The following is a 6,142-nucleotide window of genomic DNA, read 5'->3' as shown; positions in this document are numbered from 1 at the left end:
TTTTGAAACAAATTAAACCTCACCTGAATCCTCTTTTGCCCCAATATTGAGTATAATCATTAGGGTTCCTTCATCCTCCAGGGGTGTTTATATCCGTGACACAGGTCTTCTGTCCCATGGTCTGTACTGGCTAACACCAAACAGGTCTCAGTCTAAGCCTGCCAAAACTAAGGTTTTTGGAGCAGGTGAACCTGCTGCTTCCCTTTGCTGTAGGAGAGTGAGGAGTTTGGGGAAAGGAGGAAATCTTGAGGCCCAGGCAATTTTTCTCTGAGCTCTTCCTACTCTGTGTGGCACTGCAAAATATTAACTTCTTCCTAATCATTAAAGATCTCCTTTTCGGTTGTGCTGGATTTTTTTTTAAGTGGGTCAGTTATTTCATTAGATTCTTTGTAAGAAATGTAGAACACCAATTTGCGAAGGTAAATTCCATCTGTAAGAGCAATCACGGAGCAGAGGTAGACCTGTAGCTGAGCAATAGCTTGGATTTTAGACAGAATTTTCAAGTTCTGTGTTCTGATCAATCTTTCACTGCTCTGTAATCTTTGTTTCTTCTACTCTGTGTCAAAGATCTCACCTTTCTGGTGTCAGGCTTCACAGCTTCTTCTTACAGTAAGCATCAGTGAGACGTTTTGGGATTTTTCACACCACAGGTATCAGTTTTGGTGGAGGTGATGATGACAAATTTCTGGTGTATTCTACTTGGAGGATGTTAATTGAGGGACAGAGGTCCAGCCACAAGTAGCAAGCCACTGTGCCCAACTGTTTCAGGAAAATCACCTTCTTGCCTGTGTGGCACCCAGTGAGGATGATCAGAATGGCCCCAGGAGTGATGCCAGCTTGCAGTTTTTTCACATGCTGACTGAAGGGTTTTGCGGTGGCTCAACAGTTTTCAGCGCACACCTTTAGTAGGATGGCATCTAGCTGTTCTGTGAAGTATAGCCAAAAATGGCCTGGCCATTTTTGTCACCACTGATTTGTTTTGTGACAGTAGCAAGAACTTTCTCCCTTTTCCCTTCAATCCAGGATTTAGCTGCTGCATACTTTCTCTTGTGCATGATCTTCCTGGATACACAGCAGATTGGGAATATGCCAATTTTTCTAACTAGGACAGTGTTTTGGCTACAGTAGGGTCACCCCCTCCTTAGGTATTTTGGCCTTGGAGATACCCTTCTCAAGCTTGCGACCAGCAGCAGCCTTCTTGAAGATGAAAGGTCATTGAAGAGGAGGGATGCTGGAAAACATTCTAGGTTTTCATTTGGTACAGTAATTTGTTAAATGGGTATGCCCCCACCTACTTCCAACACTCCTACCTGCCCCTGTACCCCCTTCAACAAACTACACCTTCCAGTGTTTATAAGTGGCCCTCCTCACACTGATTTTGGGGATAAGCACTTGCTCAGTAGTGTTTAAACTTTTGAAATCTTCCTCTTAGAATACAGCTTCCATGGGAAGTTCAGGTTATCCCAATGGAGAAATCCATCATGTGGGGAAAGCCCTAGAGGATGGTACACTATGTAGAAAGTGAGGCCATGTGGAAGATTGCCAAAGTGCCCAGCCAACTTCTCAGGTGACCACAGTTTTATAAGTGATCACTGCCAACACCAAACGGAGCAGAAGAACTTTCCAGCCAACCTAAAGAATTATGAGAAATAATCAATCATTCTTATTTTAAGTCAAAGTATTGGAGTGGCTTGAGCTATGAAGAGTAGCTAGAGCAGCTGGGAACCCTAAAGAATGCGAAGAGTAAGAGTGAAACAAAAATAGACCAACCCTCACAAACATCTGGCATAAAAAACCCTTAATCTTGTATTGTATTAACTGGTACATCATCTCTGCTGCCAAATGCCTGTCAGAAGTTAAAGTAAATCACTTCTAAGGAAGATAACATTATCTGGAACCTCTGATCAGCTATCTAGTTTTTAAACAATATATACAATATAATTCCCAGACATTTTTTAAATTATGCTTATAAGAACTGGTTGTAATCAAGAGAAAAATCAGACAACAGAAACAGATCCCTAGGAGATCCAGATATGGAAGCTATCAAACACATATTATAAAACAATTAATATATTCAATAAATTAAATGACAAAATATTTGCAGCACAGATGTAGAAGTCATAAGGATTAATATGAAATCATAGGACATATATAATAGCTGAAATTAAGAATTCAATAGGTAGACTTAGCAGGAGGTTAGATACAACTGAAAAGAGAGCTGTGAACTAGAAGAAAGGGCAAGGGGGGGAAATCCAGACTGAATCACAGAGACAAGAGAGCAAAAAGTACAGAAACTTGCAGAAGATCTACATGTGATTCAGGGAATAGTGTCTCATATTCTGTAACTGAAGTCCCTAAAGGAAAAGAGAGAGAATGAAACAGAAATGGAATATATTAAAAAAAAAATAATGGGAAGTTCCTCAAAAATTAAAAATAAAGCTACAACTCTAACTGTATGGTAAAGGATTTTAACTGAACTTACAGAGATGATTATTTTGCAAGATATGCAAATATCAGCATATCATGTTATAAACCCAAAACTAATAATGTCATATGTCAATTACTTCTCAATTAAAAAACTAAAAGTCCAAAATTTTCAAGCTAATGGAAGATCTCAAGTCACATATTTAAAAATCTCTACCAATTCCCCTTAAGATAAAAAAAAAAAACAAACTGCTAAACCAAGAACAAAAGACAAAGAATATAGAAAGAAAATGAAACTCAAATTTTAATTTCAAAGTTATTACCTAAAAATACTAACTGGCCTTGTCTCCCATCTCCCAACCTTTAGTCTTCCTCCTTTCTAGACCATTCTCTATACTGCAGTGGGTGCAGGGGCAGTGAGAGGATTCACCAGAGAGAGTGGGGATCAGAACAGACAGGCTGACAAAGTACACTGCTGAGGGGAGCAGCAGGCGGGTCAGGAGAGGTCTGCCATACCATGTGGGTCATCTCCGGGGCGGGGATCCAACTCATGCTGAAGTGGCTTTAGCTTCTTAGTGCTGTGCTTTAACCTGCTACGCCACCAGGGAGGGCCTTAAATTGAAGTAATTTACATTTAAAAATCTCTCTCCTACATAAATATCTCATTGCTGAGAATAAAATCAAACTCCTTATCATGGTTGAAGTGGCTCTCTCAGACAAGGTCTCTTTCTGCCTTTTTATATTCCTTTCTCATTACTACCTCTCTAGAACTCTACATTCTGGCCATACTCCACTGGCCTTTAATTCCTCTCTTACTCACTCCAAGGTCTTTACACATGCTGTTTCTATTTTTTTCTTAAGTCTCCCCTCTCATCATCTTGTATTCCCCACCCCTCTATCAGACCATCAGATTATACTTTCTGTCAGATTACAGTTTAAATATCATTTCCTCTGGGAAACTTTCCAGATTTCCTAGACAGTAATTTACCCTCTAAATTGTCCCTTACATCCTGAATTTAATTCCCTTATCAAAGCACCTATCACACTTTATGATGATTATTTACTACTAATTTATCTGCTTTGAAGACAGTAAATTCCAAGAGTAGAAGCTGTGTGTGTATCATTCATTGTTGTCTCTCTAATCCTTAGTCTCACTCAGACAGCATTTTTTAAATTAACATTAGAAAACCCTCATGTCTTCAAGACAATTCTCCCTACCTCTCTTATAGACCTAGCTATTTTTTTCTTTTTCCTCTAGAAAAACATAAATGTGAACTGGATGAGCTTTAATTTTGAGGGACCCAGATAACATTTTCAAGATTTTACTGCAAAAGTAACAAAAATATAAGTGCAAAAAGTATATATATTCACACCATAGGCCCCTCATGTTTCCCCAATGCAACAGAGATTAAAGGGCTCTCTTACAGGCAGAAAAGTACTTTCTACTCACTACTTGCATCCTCAAATGACACTCTGGCTTTTCAGTCACTCCAGGATCCGGCTCAAAAATGGCCTTCCTTGTTTTTTGTAGCCTCTTGTGGATCCTTTCCAGTTTTTATCACAGACTTTGTTTTTCTCTGCTTCCTTTGCTTCTTCCTCTCAGCTCAGACAGCTTCCTCTGTCATGTTCTATAAACCTGCCACTGTTGAGTCTTTTATTGTGCCATCAAATTGGTTAGCCCTGTCTCATTACCTTTTGGGTTCTAGTTCAAAGTTTAGTGGCAAACAATTTTTTTCTACCCCTGTTTTTTTTTCTTTCCCCTTGTACACATTTCTTATTTTGTTCACTGAATTAATTCTTCAAGCACAAGACAAAACTAAATGTCATCACTCTGTCACCATCAAATTTTGTCTACTTTAGTTTCTGTTGCATCACCAGTGCCAAGAACAATATCTGGAACCTGATAATTACTTGGTACATATTTGTTGAATAAATACACTGGCATGTACTTTATGACAGGCTGTTGGGTTTAGATTACTTTTGCCCCTCATATGCCACAGATAAATATTTAAGACATCACTGAATACCTAGAAGTTGAGGACACAAAGTAAAGCTTCATTTTAATGTATTAATTTGTGATCTGATTCAATTATAAATGTTCTTCTTTTGCAGATTTTGTCAGAAATGTAAGGAGGATTTTTGTTTTCACTTGCGAATTAAGAGCTTTACTTCCCTTGGATATTAGGCCTAGTTTTTACTCTATAATCTACCCTTTAACTAGTACAACATTTACCTCGTTAAATGTAAACACATAAATGTGAAAAGAAGTGGTAAATTCACTTTGTTCATCAAATTGCTCGTATTTCTAACAATAGGTAGCAAATATAAGACAAGAAGGTCTATGGCCAGGGACGCTAACAGAATGTAAAGAACATTTCTGGGTACTACCATTTAAAATTTATGACTTGGGGTATGTGGAGATGAATGTTGGGTTGGCAAAGGCAAGTGGGGGAGGAGTTGCTGACGGGGGATGAAAAAGAGAGGAAGCTGCAGGATTCAGAAAGAAACCAGGGTGAAAGCATTACTGTAAAGAAATAAGGACACGGCATCAGGATCTCGGGAGAGGGTGATGGAAGCACCTAGGGAAAGCTGGAGGGAAAGGAAACCAAAAGACAATAGCAAGGAGCAGGGCTTAGGTGGTGGAGTCAAGAGGACTACAGAGATGGCCCTGAGCGCTAATGCTAAAAGTGGAGAGCAAAGAAGTCAGGCCTTTGAGGAGACAGAAAAACGCTTAAAAAAAAAAAAAATGTAGAAAGGAACGTGGGACCCCGTCCTCAAAGGGCAGAAACAAAGGGGGATTCCTGAACCAGAGGCTGTGAGCGAGCATGGGTGGGCATCAGGATAGAATCTGAAACATTCAAAGGAGACTAACTGGAAAAGGGTGCTGCAGCCTGAGTTTGCGAAGGTTTTCTTAGAGAGCCCTGGGCTTTAGAATCGGACTATGAAAACCCTTATCAGGTGGTCGGGGGAGGGGATGGGGGTGGGGAGTTCGGTGTGTCTGATACTGTTAGGTCAGGCTTGGTGGAGGAGGATTATGGGGACAGTAGTTAAGGGTTGGGAATAAATTTCAGCCGGTTTGGGTGAAGAGTACGTGGGGGTGCATTTCAGCCCGGGTGGGCAAGAATTTATGCCGGCGTTGAGGTGTGTACCAGGCGGGTGAATTTCCTTCCGGACGGCGGTGCATTTCAGGTCTGCGTGGAGGTGGACTACCGCCGCGCCCCGGGGCTCGCGTGTGAGCTGGGGTGCTCTCGGGGCCGCCGGGCCACGCGAATCCCGGAGCGAGGCTCGGCGGAGGTTCGGGCGGCCAGGGCGAGAGCCAGCTTTCAGGGCTGAGCAGGACCGACGGCTCCGGGACCCGGGAGGAGACGTCGTCTGGGCGAGCCTCACTCACGGTCGCCCCTCCCGCTCCCGGGGGAACCTGTTGCTGGAGAAATGGGCGGGCGGCGGCAACGACGACGAAGGACCCTCCCTCGCCTCCGCCCGGGCCTCCCCGCAGCCCTTTCGCCGTAGAGACTCTCCGCTCGCGGCTCCTCCCTCCGCTCCTTTATTTAAAAAAAAAAAAAAAATCGCCTCCCGGCCCTCGCTAGTGAACGGCAGCTCGTGCCGCTTCCGGGAGCGGAGGCGCGGCCCGGGCCGGGGAGGGGGAGGCGGAGGAGGAGGCCAACATGGCGGCGCGCAGGGCTGGGCGGCGGCAACGACGACGAAGGACCCTCCCTCG

General features: G+C 42.8%; 1 pseudogene; it reads right to left on the bottom strand.

Moving 5' to 3' along the window:
- Window positions 1-314: 314 nt before the first annotated feature.
- Window positions 315-6,142, bottom strand: part of LOC105853382 — an 8,789-nt pseudogene continuing 2,961 nt past the window's right edge.

This window comes from Condylura cristata, unplaced genomic scaffold (assembly GCF_000260355.1).
Source record: "Condylura cristata isolate star-nosed mole 26May11 unplaced genomic scaffold, ConCri1.0 scaffold00008, whole genome shotgun sequence".
NCBI lineage: Eukaryota > Metazoa > Chordata > Mammalia > Eulipotyphla > Talpidae > Condylura > Condylura cristata.
Note: the sequence above shows the minus strand (reverse complement) of the source record. Positions and strands in the feature narration are given on the sequence as shown.